The sequence below is a fragment of the Tetrao urogallus genome, assembly GCF_951394365.1.
Source record: "Tetrao urogallus genome assembly, chromosome: 18".
In the NCBI taxonomy this organism is placed as follows: domain Eukaryota; kingdom Metazoa; phylum Chordata; class Aves; order Galliformes; family Phasianidae; genus Tetrao; species Tetrao urogallus.
Window position 1 is genome coordinate 2,217,919 of NC_136831.1, and position 14,123 is coordinate 2,232,041.

Consider the following 14,123-nt stretch of genomic DNA (forward strand, 5'->3'; position numbering starts at 1 on the left):
AAAGCCCTCTGAGTCCATCTGTTACAGTTTCTGATTCAGGCATTGGGTGTTCAGTGTCCTCTGTAAGATTTAAACACCTCTGCCTTGGAAGAGGTGTTCCAGCTGATTTTAAATGGTGACAGAGTTTCTCTGGATTTTCTTAAAATCGCTTCACAGTCCAGCTCAATAACTCGGGACCAAATTCTCTTTGCTACAGCACTGTCTGAGCAACAAATATGAGCAACAAATCAGTCTGTACATCACCATGTTAGGAGCACAGCCCCCCGTTATCTGGAGTGGGGGGCATGATTGCTGCTTTGCAGGGGGCTAGCGAGCAGGTACAAGAATTATGCACTGGAAGATCTGTAAAGGAAACAGTCTTTAGGTTTTTCAGTCTGATCACAAGATATCACAGTTGTGGGACACAAATCTAGATGATGGTGTGAACGTCCTCAGCACCATGCAAGTGGCAGTTTGGACACCAGGCTGAGGGAAGCTCTCTGCCCCATCCGTGTGCTGGCAGGGGCAGAGCGCAGCACAGCGCTGCCAGGACCTGCCTTGTTGCAGACAGCAGAAGCATTCGAGGGCGAGCACCTCTTATCAGTAGTTCCCATGCTAGTGGCCGGCTTGTCCCAGTGACTGACAGCTGTGATAATGAGGTTATTGTGAGGAGGCAATCAGTGCACAGAAATGTTTTTATGTCTTGTGGTCTGGGATCTTTGTGTCCCGAGTGAGGCTCTGGCTCTAGTTGGCCGAGCCCGAGCAAAGGGCAGAGCACGGAATCCCTGGACAAGGACAACCTGGGTTGCTTTCTTGTCTCTGTATTAGATGGCCTGTTTCCCACAGCACTTGTGGAGCAGCTTAATGTGGTATCTGTTCTTATGTATTACCTGTGCTGTAGAAATATCCGGGGAGCAAGTCTCACTAATCCCATTCACCTGGGCAATACATTCAGGAGGCTTTAGCTTCCAAATCTCGGTGGAACAGGTAACGCTGTACTGGTGTGTCTGTCTGGTAAGGTGAAGCAGCTGGAAGAGTGAGGAAAATCAACTGTTCTGAGATGCTGGGTTTCCAAATAAACTCCTTTGCTGCTCGCTCTCTCAGTGATCACTGACCTGTAGTGACTTAGCTCCTGGTTTCCTGCTGCTCCATGTCACAGTACTGTGCTGTGCGTTGGGGGTTGGACTCATTGATCTCTGGAAGTCCCTTCCAACCCCTACAGTTCTGTGATTCTGTGATTCTGTGATTCAGGGAGCCTCGGCTCTGGGCAACGCCTTGGTTTATTTTGGAATAAAGTAGTGAGAATGGGGTCTGAGATCTGGTGGCTGTGCAAGCATGGCACAGAGGAAGAGATTGCTCTAGTTGCAAGGTTTGGCACAGAAGGTTTGTCCACGTGTTTTTGTGTTCAAAAGCACTACTTTCACCATGGCAAAAATCTTGTTTTCTTTCCTTCTCGCTACTGTTCCTCTCCTTACAGTGCCTCTGTGAGTTGAGGAGAAAACAACCAAACAAAAAACAACACAGCAGTGGCTCTAAGCTCCATCTCTTAGGGAAACCATGAGATCATCATCTTACTTCATCTCATCTTACTTCGAGGTGAAAATTCACCAGGATGAAATGCTGTGGAAAATATTGAGTTGTCACCCTCTGGTGCTGCAGAAAATTGGCTTCCTGTCTGTTCCTGCTACAAAGCAGAGCTGAGGAGAGTCGGTGCCTTGCTGGATATCAATATGAATGCCAACAGGGGTGAATGGGAACACAAATCGCAGAGATAGAGCGATGTGCTGGGGGGGCCCAGGCTGGAAATTGGATTGTTTTGATGTCTGTATTGAGTCGTTCAGGTTGGAATACAATTCATGTTTCAGCTGATAAGACTGTCCATGTGTGACTTTCAAATTAAAATCTGTATGTTCTTACCGAGATTGGACTTGTGTGTGCAATATCCAACCGAGCCTCTGAAATGCTTAGTAGGCATTACATGGAGAAAGCAAATTTTTTTCCATCTGTTTGTTAATATGCTGGTGGTTGCTATTTTTTAGCCTTACCAGAGAAGGACAGTTCTGTTTCTGGATAGTGTGGCTGAGGCCATTCCTGACTTACCCTGTGAACCAAGATATTAAAACTAAGGACGTGATTTAGCAGAGGGTTGTTAGAGTTGAGTAGTGTGGTTAGGTTGCGGTTGGACTCGATGGTCTTTAAGGTCTGTTCCAACCTGAGCAGTTCTATGATTCTATGAAGCAGACATATACAGGTTTGCAGCAGCCATAACTTGGATATTTTATTAGCATTAATTACTGAAGCACACTTATCCTGACAAGCCAGTTCCTCTGCTTCCAAATGTTGCTGTACTTCTCGGACAGAAGGAACTAAAAACATCTGGTTCCTCATTTGGTGAAGCAAAGAGATGGAAATGTAGCAAGAACGGAAAGACAGGGGCTGCAGTGAGTGCCACAGCTCACAGAAAGGCGAAGTAATAGGAAATGGAGCAATTCACATCTCATACATTGCATGGTCATGTTATCAGTCTAAACACTGTCCTGGATTTGAAAATGTCTATAAGCACAGATGTGCTCTGGGCACAGTGAGCTCATTGTCCCTAGAAAAATCGAAGGGAGGTCTTGAATGATGTCTTGTTTTATAGATGTTGCTGCTTAAAGCAAATTCTCCCAGCAAGTAAGTGCAGATTGTTTCTGTTATTGATTGCCACAGTCTTCGCTTCATTGAGACCACATGGCCCACTTTGTTTTTGTAGCTGCCTTTTATTAAAACTGACAAAGAGGTATCAGCGTTTGTAAAGATGAGTCTAGAGAGTCCCCTGGGCAGTATTTTCATGGTGTAAAGTGATAGTGGCACATTTGATCCACAGATGCTTTTAAGGCACTAATAAAACAAAAGCCTCACTTCCCAGGGTGGTCTCCTGCACTACAAAGCTTTCTGTATTTGTTCGTGCTTGGCCAGATCCCAAGAAATGCAGAGAACCTGCAATTCTCTTACCTTAAACTGTGCTCTTGGGATTCAGTCCTGTGTTACAAACTGCAGAGAAAAATCCCTGCGTGCACAGTTTTACATGAAACGTTTTGCTGCTTTCCTGAGGGCTCATAAAGTCTTCTATATTCACATGGGTTGTCTGCACTGGCTTCCAGTGTTTCTGGACGTTTGGAAAGCTTTTGTCCTTCTTTCTGGTGGCCAGCATGTAGAGCTCCCACACATCTCCCATCCTTGTACTGCCAGGCTTCACAAGAAGTCAGCCACAACTCCAGTTTAACATACAAACAGGAGATTTCTGTTTTGGTGTTATATTTGAAGATATCTTAAAAAGATTAGATCTGAGACATTTCATATTAGGAGCGATCGTGAGTGGATATGTTTGACCTCAATCTGTCTATGCAGCAGCTCCTGATCTGCAAAATGGGAATAGCATCTTCTCTCATTTTGAAGAGGCTTTATGAAGATGAATTAATCTTTGCAAAGCACTCAGATGTCAGAGTGATGAACACCACAGAAAGAGCTTGGGGGGAAATAAAGAGTTCCGTCTGCAGAGCAGGCTGTTAGTAGTAGCCGTAAATAAGACATGAAGCTACACTTTGATCAAGGAGACTAAAGCAGATATTGAATAGTTGCAGATAAATTGAACGCCATCCAGCCAGTTTCCTGAATGAATCCAGACCAGTGGGAAACGGCATGTGGTTGTGTGACTGAAGGGATGCATTAATGCAAACAAGCAATAGCACTGAAGGGCAGTTGCACCCATCAGCTCAGTACAGGTGTTGCATGGCTTTAGGTTGCTCTGTTCTGCAGCCTTGCTGTTAGCCGTGTGCCTTGTAAGGCATGCTAGCCACTGGCAAGCATGAATTATTCCTGTCCTGGCCAGCTAATTCTTTTCTCTTATAGATTCTACTGCGCAGAGTATGGGCCAAAAACTTAAAAACGTGTCACTAAGACATGCTTAGAGCTGAAACTTCTGAAAGCTGTGCACTTTGTCTAGCAGCCTGTGTTGCACAGACTGTGAGGAGCAGAGCCCAGCAGAGCACCATGTCCTGGGTCCGAACCCACTGCCCTCCATGTGACCAGAGCTCGTCTGTTTGCTTGGCTGAAACAGCCAATAAACCTACAGTCACTCCAGCCTCAGAGGAGCAGTTATTTTCCCACTTTAAAGACAGCTGTCTAAGGGTGATTACACCTTTTTGGTGTGACGTGGAGCTGCTTGGCTCCACCTTGGTTTTAGCTCAGAGGTACTTGCGTCCTGCTCACACTTTCCTTTCTGTGCTTAGAGCTCTTCTGAGTGAGGTGCACAAACCCATGCCTTCGTTCTGCACACTTCTGGCCCATCTCTAAAGCACAGAGTATGTTTTTTCTCTTAAGTTCTATTCTGTAGTTTGTTGTTTTATTTCATTTTTTATTACTGGGCCTTTTAACAAAAGCTAAATAGAACGGATTGTGTGCCTGGCATATTTTGTAATGCTTTTGACAAAGGTGCTTTAATGTGGATTAACAGCTGCTGTTATGAGGCACCTTCAGAGCTTGATCTGAACAGCCTAATGATACAGACAGCAACGATCCCCATTTTGGAGGGGTTACCTCTGCAGCTCTGCTACCTGGCCTCCTCTTGACTTCTTATCCACAGGCTTTTGCAAAGAACCGGAACCTCTCCACAGCCTCATTAGGCAGCCACAGTGCAGCCTACCGATAGCAAAGAGGTTGCAAGCAGCTTGTCTCTAGAGAGACCGACGGAATACCCCCCAAACATCTTTATACTATAATTGCATGCAGTAGTTGTGTCCAACTTTGTTACAGGCCCAAGGAATTGATGCTAATGGGCCCTCAGCCAGCCCTGTCTTGCCTCCAGTGCTTTCTCTGCTGCTGTGAGCCCTCAGCACGACCCGTACTGTTTGATCTGCTGCCTGCCTGCCACAGCCGGGACGGCAGCGCACCAGCGAGAACTCTGCTCTTATTAATGTTAATGGGGATCACAGGGAGAGCAGCCCCCCGTGGTCTGACCCACAGCGTACAGCCTGAAGAGCTGCTTCCTGACTTGCTGGAGCAAGACTCTGCAGGCACTTGGGGCTTTGTTTTTGGGAGCGGGAGCAGGGCTGGAGCTGAGCCTGCTGTGTGCGCAGCATCGATCCGTGCTGCTGGAGCTGTGCACCGACCTCATCGTGCCAGGTGTGCAGCGTGGGGAGGGCAGGGAGCTCTGCCTGCAACCTGCACCCAGCTGCTTCTCTGTCCCAGCTGCCTTACCCCTGCTGACTTCCCCACACACCATAGGAACGGGTTGCCCACAGGACAGCATTCCTGCTGCACTTGCACTGTCACCTCTTTCTCGGAGTCTTCGCCTGTTCTGACTGAGATCTCTGGGACACGGGCTGTGCATTCCTGCAGCGATCGGCCTAATGAGGGCTTGTTTTTGGTCGGTGCTGCATTAGTAAATGTGATTCATCATAATGCTGCAGTAATTCACACCGCTCTCATTGCGTTTGCTTCAAGGGAAGCGCTCCAAAATCAGACGAGAGGAGACGAGGTGAAGATCAGAGCAAGTGTGATGTGCAGAAGGGTCTGTGCAAAATACCGACACAGAGAGCGGGGCGGGAGGCCCCGATTGCAGATGCCGGTTCTCACGAGATAACTGAGACGTGGGTTTCAGTCCGTGCATCCCGGCGATGCCATTATCTTCATTATTAATCAGCCTCGCTAATGCACGTTTCAGCTCCAGCTCCTTACGGCAGGGCGCTGGGGAACAAATTCGGGAACGATTCGTCACGGGAAAAGTCAACCGCGGAAACGGAAGACAACAAAACAAAACAAAAACCAGAAAAGGGGGGGGAAAAAAAAAAAACAGTGAAAAAAGGCGAGAAAGGCGCAGCCCCCGCGCTGTGACGTCACGGCAGCCCGGTGCCGCGCGGTGACGCCGGACCCCCCGCGTCGCTTAGCAACCGCGGGGCGGGGCGCGCGCCGCCAACTGTTGCCGCGGAGCGGAGCGGAGCGGGGCCGCCCTGCGCGGGGTGGGCGGCGCTACGGCGCCTCACCTCGGCACCTCCGTGCGGCACGGACAGATGCGGGCGGCGGCTCGGATCGGGCGGGTGAGGAGACGGCGGGGCCGCGGGGCCGCCTCAAGCCCCGTGCCGGCTCGGCGGGGGTAGGGGGAGGCCGTCCTCGGGAGAGGCGCTGCGGGAGGGGAGCGCCCGCGCGGGGCGCGCGGTTATCTGCCGCGTCCCTGGTGCGATAGTGCCGAGCGGGAGCGGAGCGTTTGGAACGCCGGGCTGCCGGTGGTACGGCCGGGCGAACGCCCGTCTGCGGTTCGTAGGCGGCCGGCAGCCCGCGTGGTCCGGAGCCGCAGCCCTCGTGTGCGAGCCCCTCGGCCGCCTCCCCGGCACTGCTGGGCGGAGCCGCGCGGTGCTGCGCCGCGGGGTCCCCGCGATGGGCGGCCCTGCGGGTACCGGCGGTGTTTGCGGTGCCGGCGCTGGGCTCGGGGTGGCGGCTCTGCGGTGCTGCGATCGCGATCGTTCCTCCGGCAGGTGTACGAGCTTAGCGGCTCTGCGGGCACCGGCAGCTTGATCTGGAAGAAGCCTCGCGGTGTGGGCTTTGTGCTACCTGTGTTCGAGCCCCTGTGCCAGCATGATGTGGATCTTGCAGTCCCGTTTGGTGTATTACTGTTGCTGCTCCCGTTAAGTGTGGTCCCGCTCCTGCCCGGTGTGGGATTGCTCTGCCAGTTGGGGCCGGGTTGCTTTTCCCTAATGGTTTCTTGGCTGTCGATGAGAAGAAATGAAGTGTGGTCTCACCAGCGATTCAGAGGACTTTCTACCAACGGCCCTTCAGGTTCCTGGGCTTGGGGGAGCAGTGTGGTGTTGCCACCAGGCATTTGGTATCATGAAATGTTGTTCATGCGATGGGAGGAATGGTGGAATTTCTCATAGCTGTTTGGTAGTGCCTGCCCCAACAGAGAGGAGCCTGAGCTGTTCCCGTTGCTGGATGTGGTAGGCTTTAAGCAGCTTTATAACCCCTTTCAGTTGATGTCCTTTAACTTTGCCACTGGAAGAGTTGCAGCGGATGATGGCTGCCCCTGGGAAGCTGTGCAGATGGCCCAGCCTTGTGGGGGAATCTCAGCCCCCATATGCAGAAGCTGCAGGGCTGAACGCTTCCCTTCCAGCACAGTGGAGGAATGGAACAGCTTTGCCTTAGTTATTGATTAACCAGCATGGTTCCCTGCGGGAGCGCACTTTTATCCACTCTTTCAGTGTTTTGGATGTAGTGTTCTAGTGAAATGTTCTACGTGACTGTAAAACTCCTGGGGGTTGCTGTGCTCTTAGCTGGGCTTCAGAGTCCAAGTGCTCACTCACTGTGTATGGGCAGCTGCCCCCTTAAATTCTGAAGTGTAGCATAATAACTGAATTCCTGTTGGTCATCCTACAGTCTTTTAGGTCGAAGACTGCACTGAACATTCACTCTGTAAGCACTTTCTGCCAGCATAACCATGCTTGGGGCACAGTGCTGCAGCTGTAGGGCTGCAGGGTGTCTTTGGATGTGACTCTGCTTGGAATCTCATTTTTGGTGTGCAGATGAATGTTGTTACAAACATTTTCTGCTCGATCCCTGTTTGTTTTGTCTGTGCGGATTCAAGGATAGAAATATCTCCTGCTTGTGCATGGCTGCAAACTCCACAGTAAACCATGGTGGGTTGTTTTTAATTTTATCGTGTAAGTGAGAAAGCAGCCTGCTGAATGTGCCCAAGTCCACTGGGATCTTAACTTGTCTTTGTCATGTTTTGAGCACTATGATGTGCTTGGCAGACTTAAAGAACTTGTAAAGGGAAGCCCATCTACAAATACAGTTTATTCACTTTGTTCTAAGAATTTGAGTCTTTCAATAACAATAAAACAAACCAATCCTTTCAGACACAGATGGGGAGGCTGAAAACTGTCCAAGTTCAGAACTCGCAAGCTTTGCTGCGTGAAGGTTGCAATTCCAGTTCTTCCTGCAGCTCCTCAGCCTTTGGTTTGCTCAGCTGCTGAAGGGCTGCTGAGGTCCTGGAGCTCGTCCTGCTCACAGAGATCTGCACTTCAGCACTACTGCGGTGTTTCCTGAGCATAAAGAGAACTCGTTTTTTCGGCTTGTCTGTTTTCAGGCTGACCAATGAGCTCTGGGAAGTGCTTCCATGTAAACTAGAGCAAAGCCACATCCTTAATGCTTTCCCTCTGTTTGCCAGCATAAACTACTTATTATCAAGCGTGGCTGGATTTCTTTGTGTGCTGTGGAAGCTTGGGATGTTTCTCCACCCCTTGGGATCTGAAATCACTCCTGTTCCTCATCTCTATAGACTGTAGTGTAATCTAACCCTCTTGGGTAGGAAGACAGAAATACATGGTATGAGGCAGAAGTCTTGTTTCCTTTATTTATCTTTAGGTGCTTTTATTTCCTGGAGGTCACTTAAAGTAATATAGAAGTACGTGCTGAAGTTCCCCAACTCCCTGTGGAAAAGGAGTTTGACCAGGGCTGCTGCTAAGAGCTTAGACATGGCAGAATTGTCACTGTGTGACAGCATGCTTCGTGCTGCTCCTCACTGCTGCTCCTGGATGACTTTTCCCTCCCCACAGCCCTGTGCTGTGTGCAGAGCTCTGTGCCCGCAGCACCTTGCAGGCATGATGCAAGGTTTTGCTGTTTATCCAGCACCCAACTAGGTGACCTTGAGGCTTGTCAAGGAAAACAAGCTATGGCATAGGCTCAGCTGCCTCCTCAGCAGCAAACAGTGGCTGGGAAGGGTATCCTGTAACTCACGGACATGGGTAATTAAACCGAAGTACAAAGTGAGTGCTTGGGCTGTGCTTGTATTAAGAGGCTTAAAATAAAGACACTTCTTTGTGAGCAGCCTCCTGCTCTCTTTCACACAGTACAAGTGTTCACATGCAGAGCTGTTTCGAAATAACGCAGACAGAACTCTGCTCAGACCCTGGTCTGCAGGCTGGTCCATACTGCGTGTCCATACTGCGTGTCCAGGCTGAGAGCTGCAGCTCTGTGCTTCCTGCATGTCAGTGAGGGCTGTTGTGACACTGGCCTGTGGTTGGCCATGTGGTGCTCAGGGCACAGCAGCCTCTGTAATTTTGTCACTGGCTGTCCCTGCCAGTGTGCTGATAAATGCTGCTGTCGGCTCTGTCCTACTGGTAGCTGTGCTGGCACTAAAACAGCATGTGGATCAGGGCAGACCCAAGTGTCAGACCCAGGACACGGTGTCTCAAATCAGAGTGACATTCTCTGTCCTCTCATCATTGCTTTGTGATGAGATCATCTCATCTCAAGGCCACAGCTTCTCAGGAGGCTGTTGCACCTTACCTGCTATGCGGAGCTTTTGGGGCAGATACCACAAACACAGATTTTTGCTGTATACCCGTGCCCTTCAAACCAAGGGCTGGCGCTGCTTTGTGCAGAGGTGATGCTGAGCTGAATGTGTTTCAACTCCTGCTGCCTCTCTTGGGCACCCTGCCCCAGGTCAGTGGGTGCAGGAACACTGCTGCAGGCTGTGCTGGGTGGCTGTGGCACCAGGGGGCTGGCAGCCAACAGCATTTGCACAGCCGACAGCATTTTGTGCCCAAGATGTTACAGATGCTTCTTCAGGTGATTAGGTTTTGTTCCTGTACTTGGAGGAGTGATTACCGTAGGAGTTTTTAATTGGTACTTGTGACATCCTTAACAGCAAGCCAGCATGAGGCCACTTGGCACTTCTTTTGATGGATATGTGGAAGGGGATGGAAGCTGTCCCGCCATCCAGACTAGGAGTGGCCCTGATGGGTATTGGAACAGGGTGCCAAATGGCCGGGTGGCTTTTATCCTGAACTCTGGCTGATGTGCTGACCCCATCCTAAAGCTGCAGGCTGGGATGTTTTCTACTCCGGCAAAGGATTGCTCCCTGTTTTGAGCCTGCAGTGACAACTGGTGAGCATACAATAGCTCAGCAGTGGGAAGCAGCCTGGGGAGTGATGAGATGCAGCTTCAAAGTGCTGGGAAGGAGCCTTTCTTTTTATTGGTTTCTTTAGAGGATCAAATTAGCTGTCTGCTAAAGTCTTTTAATGTTAAAGCTTCCAGAGCATAAGCGATGACCTGTGAAAAGGAGTGTTTGAATCTGGCCCCTGTGCATGATGAGGTCTGGCATGTCCATTACGGCCAATTACAGTGACAGGTAGCGGACTGTAAACATTCCTGCTCCTGCTGCTCCCGGGCTGGCTCCAGCCTGAGATTCCTCCTTGGAAAAGGCACATCAGCTCCCTGCCAGCACACAGAGCAGCCTTTCAGAACCTCTGCTCGAGTGGTTCATCAGCAGCAGCCCAGAGGCTGAGACTTGGGCTCTTCATCCAAACCTGCTGTCCTTGAATCTTACATTTGTGTGAGGTGCAAATGTTATGTATGAAGCATCTGCTTGCAGCACGCTGCAACACATCCAGAATTTGTCCCTGCCTTGGGGCTTTCCAGCATGCTGCCCTGGTGGCAGCATTTGGATCTCAGGGGTAAACTTGCTCCCAAAGTGGCTGCAGCAGGGATGTGCGAGGGTTTGCCTTAAATGGAGCTTCAAGTGTTAGACTTGAGTAACTACACAATCGGAGGAAGCCATTGCATTGAGCAACCTAATTTGTGGCCCTGAAATAGCTTCTTATTTGAATAGCTTAGTAAAAACACTCTGCACAGTCATCTTGAACCCTTGGAGATTTTAAACTCTCAGCTATTTGGAGAAACATGGTGCCCTTTCCATGCTGCAGCAGGAGATGGAAGCAGTTTGCACTGCCTCTGTCCTCCATGCTGCCCTGGGAAGCTGTCTGAAGGCTGCGAGGCATAACAGGAGCTGCAGCCATGGGTTCCTTCCTTCTCCTGGGCAGCACTTCTGTGTCTTCCTCTGACAGTTCCCTCCTATTAGCTCAGAACAAAGGATAGGTGGACATCTCCATACCTGTCTGACAACTGGAAAATATTTTGAGGGAAGAACGTGTGCTTTAAAAAGTTTACAGCTCACATGGTGTAAACGTACTGATGTTTATATGGGAGTGGTGTGTTTCTAGAACGCATTGGTTAGAAATGCTTCACGCCCTTCTTGATCACCCAGGAATTAGGAGACAACTTGAGTGCAGTGGCTGCTTGAAGAAAGGTGTGTGCCTGCATTTCCTCCGTGTGGGTGTGTAACAGTGAGTACTATTTTATCTGAGACCCCCCAAGCCTGGCATGCTGCCGTGTGCACCTCTTCCCTTCCCACTTCTGCTGGGAAGGAATGGAAGGGCAGGCTGCAGGGACCCCAGGCTTGCATCTCTCCTGCTGCTGGTGGGTTCAGCTTTCTGATGGCACGGGTCAGGGGCAGCATCCTTCTGAGGGACCTTGTTCAGATGATGTATGTGGTGGTGCTGGCTCCTGCTGAGTGCGTTGTGCATGGTGAGACTCGGATCGTCTTGCCTTCCTTGTTCCCTCTGGAATACTTTGAAGCTGTGGAAGTGTCAGCAGTGCTGGTGATTAGGCTGTGGTGGGAGTGAATTTTAAGTGGGACTGCTCTTCAGCGTGAACATATTGATGTGAGTGTGTCACACAGCCTGTCAGCCGAGTTACAGCTCCCAGCTGTGCTGTGTGCCTGCTTTATGGATTGCTTCCAACCTGGGATAAGCCCAGCCGGGTTGCTGCAGGCAGGGCTGAGCCGTCTTGCCGTGCCCACTGGGCACTGGTGCCTCCTCCTGCCCCACAGATCAGAAGCAGTGCATGGGAATCGCTGGCTCCTGCTTCTGTTTGGGGTGGCTGTGGGAAGGCAGACTGTGCCTGCTCATCTGTCTGCAATGCAGCCGCACAATTGGCTCTCTGAAGGAAGGGAATTCATTAGTTCCCGTGAAGTGGCCTCGGATCTCTGGGCAGCAGGTGCTCCTATAGAGCAAACTGTTGCTGAATATTCAACAGTTGCTACACAAGCCTGGCCCGCTGCCTGTGAAGTACTTGAAGATATCTTAAGCAGCCAGTTAGGTAGAGTGCAAAGTACTCGGTGCTCACTGCCACTCGCAGCTACGTTGTGTTGCTATCGTTTAAACTCAGTGTACTTTTAATGGGAATATTCTGGTACCGTAAGCAGCAGTTTCATCTCTCTTAACTCAGCCCACACAAAAGGGTGCTGCATAGAGCAGCGGTGATTCACACTCAGAGCATCAGAACCCTTTTCTTTCTCCTTCTGGTTTTGGGTCATGCATGTGCTCTGAAAACGAGTGACTCAGGACAGAGGTGTCTCCTAATCTATAATATAATGCTTGGGGTTCAGCTAGCTCTTTTAGGAGTGCCTGAATAATGCTTGTTCTTGCCGAGCTCTAAATTGGTACAGTAGGTACCTAATTGTGGACGAGTCAATGGAAAGCACTGCACTCAGCCTTTTTTTTCTTTTTCTTCTGGAGTTCAGTTCCCTTAGGTGTGGCCTGAAAAGCAGCACTGAAACCGGGGTGCTGTGAGAAACTGTGATCACTGAACAATTACACAAATGTAAATATCTCCCAGCATTACTCAGCAACACGTGGGTCCAGCTATTGTAGAGAAGCTCCAGTCCTGACTTCTTGTTGTGGCAGCTGTCTTAACTTGGGCTCTTGCTTTCAAAGTATTTCATCTGTGCTCTTCTAAAGATTACTGGGGCTGTGGGAGGAAAGCTTCCCATATCAGCAGTGGTGGCTGCACTGAAGGGCAGTGCAATGGAGGGAGCTGGAGAGGCCATGCTGGAGTTACTGCAGTGTATGGCACAGTCTGTGCTGCAGCTGGGGGTCTGAACACCAATACAAGTACATGGGGTTGCCAGAAAGTGATAGGGAGGAGAAGTGAGCCCTTAGTCTTTATACACAACACTGCACATTTAATTGCTTATGGACTTTTTTTTTTTTTTTTTTTTTTTTTTTTTTGGAAGAGCATCTAGGATGCTATTATTAGGAAAAAAGTCTGTTGTTACCTATATGGAACTCTTCTTGGCCTTTACTTCCTTGTGAGAGCTTCTTTAATACCGGTGAGATTTGTGTGCTGTAAAGGCTTGCTTAAGCAGAGACTTCTCCAAGACCTCTCAAAAGAGATGCTAATTGGGAGGTAGGGCTGTGTGCAGTTCTTTTCTTCTTTCCTGCCCTGATTTGCAAGCTCATGCTTCACAGATCCACTGTGTGCTCCACCGTGTCTCTTTTCCCAGCTTGGATCTGGCTTTTGCCAGCTGGTGCAATTCTATAATGGCAGTCAGAGCCTAATTGCATTAAATGTTTTAAGAGAAATGGGGGCTCCACGCCTGTGGGGCACAAAGAAGAAATGTTGGAGTAAACAAACCCTCCTGGATACTGCTGAAATATTGGAAACGTGAGTTTACAACATGATTTTCAGGCATATAAATATTTCAGGAAAAAATGGAAACCGAGACCTGCATTTCTAATAGCAGTCAGTGCAAATCTGAGAGAGCTGCAGCTTCTGGCTGACTCTTACATTGAGATGGAAAAGCCACTAAGGAGAAATCGCTCTCATTGGCATAGAAAATATCTCTGATTCTGAAAAAAGAGATTTAATTCTCCGTGGCAGTGGCAGAGCTGTGTCCTGGGCAGCAGAGGATGCCTGGAAGGCAGGTGGGTGCTGAAGGAGCAGCTGGGGCACACAGCAGTGCAGGGCTCTGGGCAGGAGGGCTGAGTGTTCCTGGATGAAAAGCTTTGTTACGTGTGCCACTAAACTGTGCTTTCAGTGTGTGGCTGTCTTGGCTTGCTGGCAGCAGTTCAGAGGTGAAGCTGCCTGTGTGGCTTGCAGGTGAGCGTGAAAGCAGAGCTGTGGATCAGAGCAGTGCTATGGGACCTCAGGTAGCTTTTGTCTCGGTGGATGGAGCTGCCAAGACAATATTGTGTCCCCGCGTGGCATAAAAAAGGACAGTGAAATCTTAGGCTTTATTTTTTTCATCAAAGAATCTTTTTGTTTGTTTGCCTCTCAAGGACAGGAAAACAGAAAGCAGCTTGCCTTGATTATTGTGAATGTTCATGGGGCAAGAATGAGAGGGAGGGGATGAGCAACAACAGGGGAGTGTTGCAGAGATGAGAATGATGCCTTAGTTTAGTTGATACTTGATGAGGATGTGGTTCCAGGAAGCAGGAACAGATGGCTTTGAAGCTTTTTGTTTTCTCTCTGGCTCTCTGAAATCTCTG

General features: G+C 49.6%; 1 protein-coding gene across 1 annotated transcript in view; it reads left to right on the forward strand.

The window, feature by feature from the left end:
* RAB11FIP4 (RAB11 family interacting protein 4) overlaps window positions 1–14,123 on the forward strand; it is a gene marked incomplete at both ends in the record, with an annotated part of 83,218 nt that overhangs the window by 56,684 nt on the left and 12,411 nt on the right. The window lies entirely within an intron of this gene.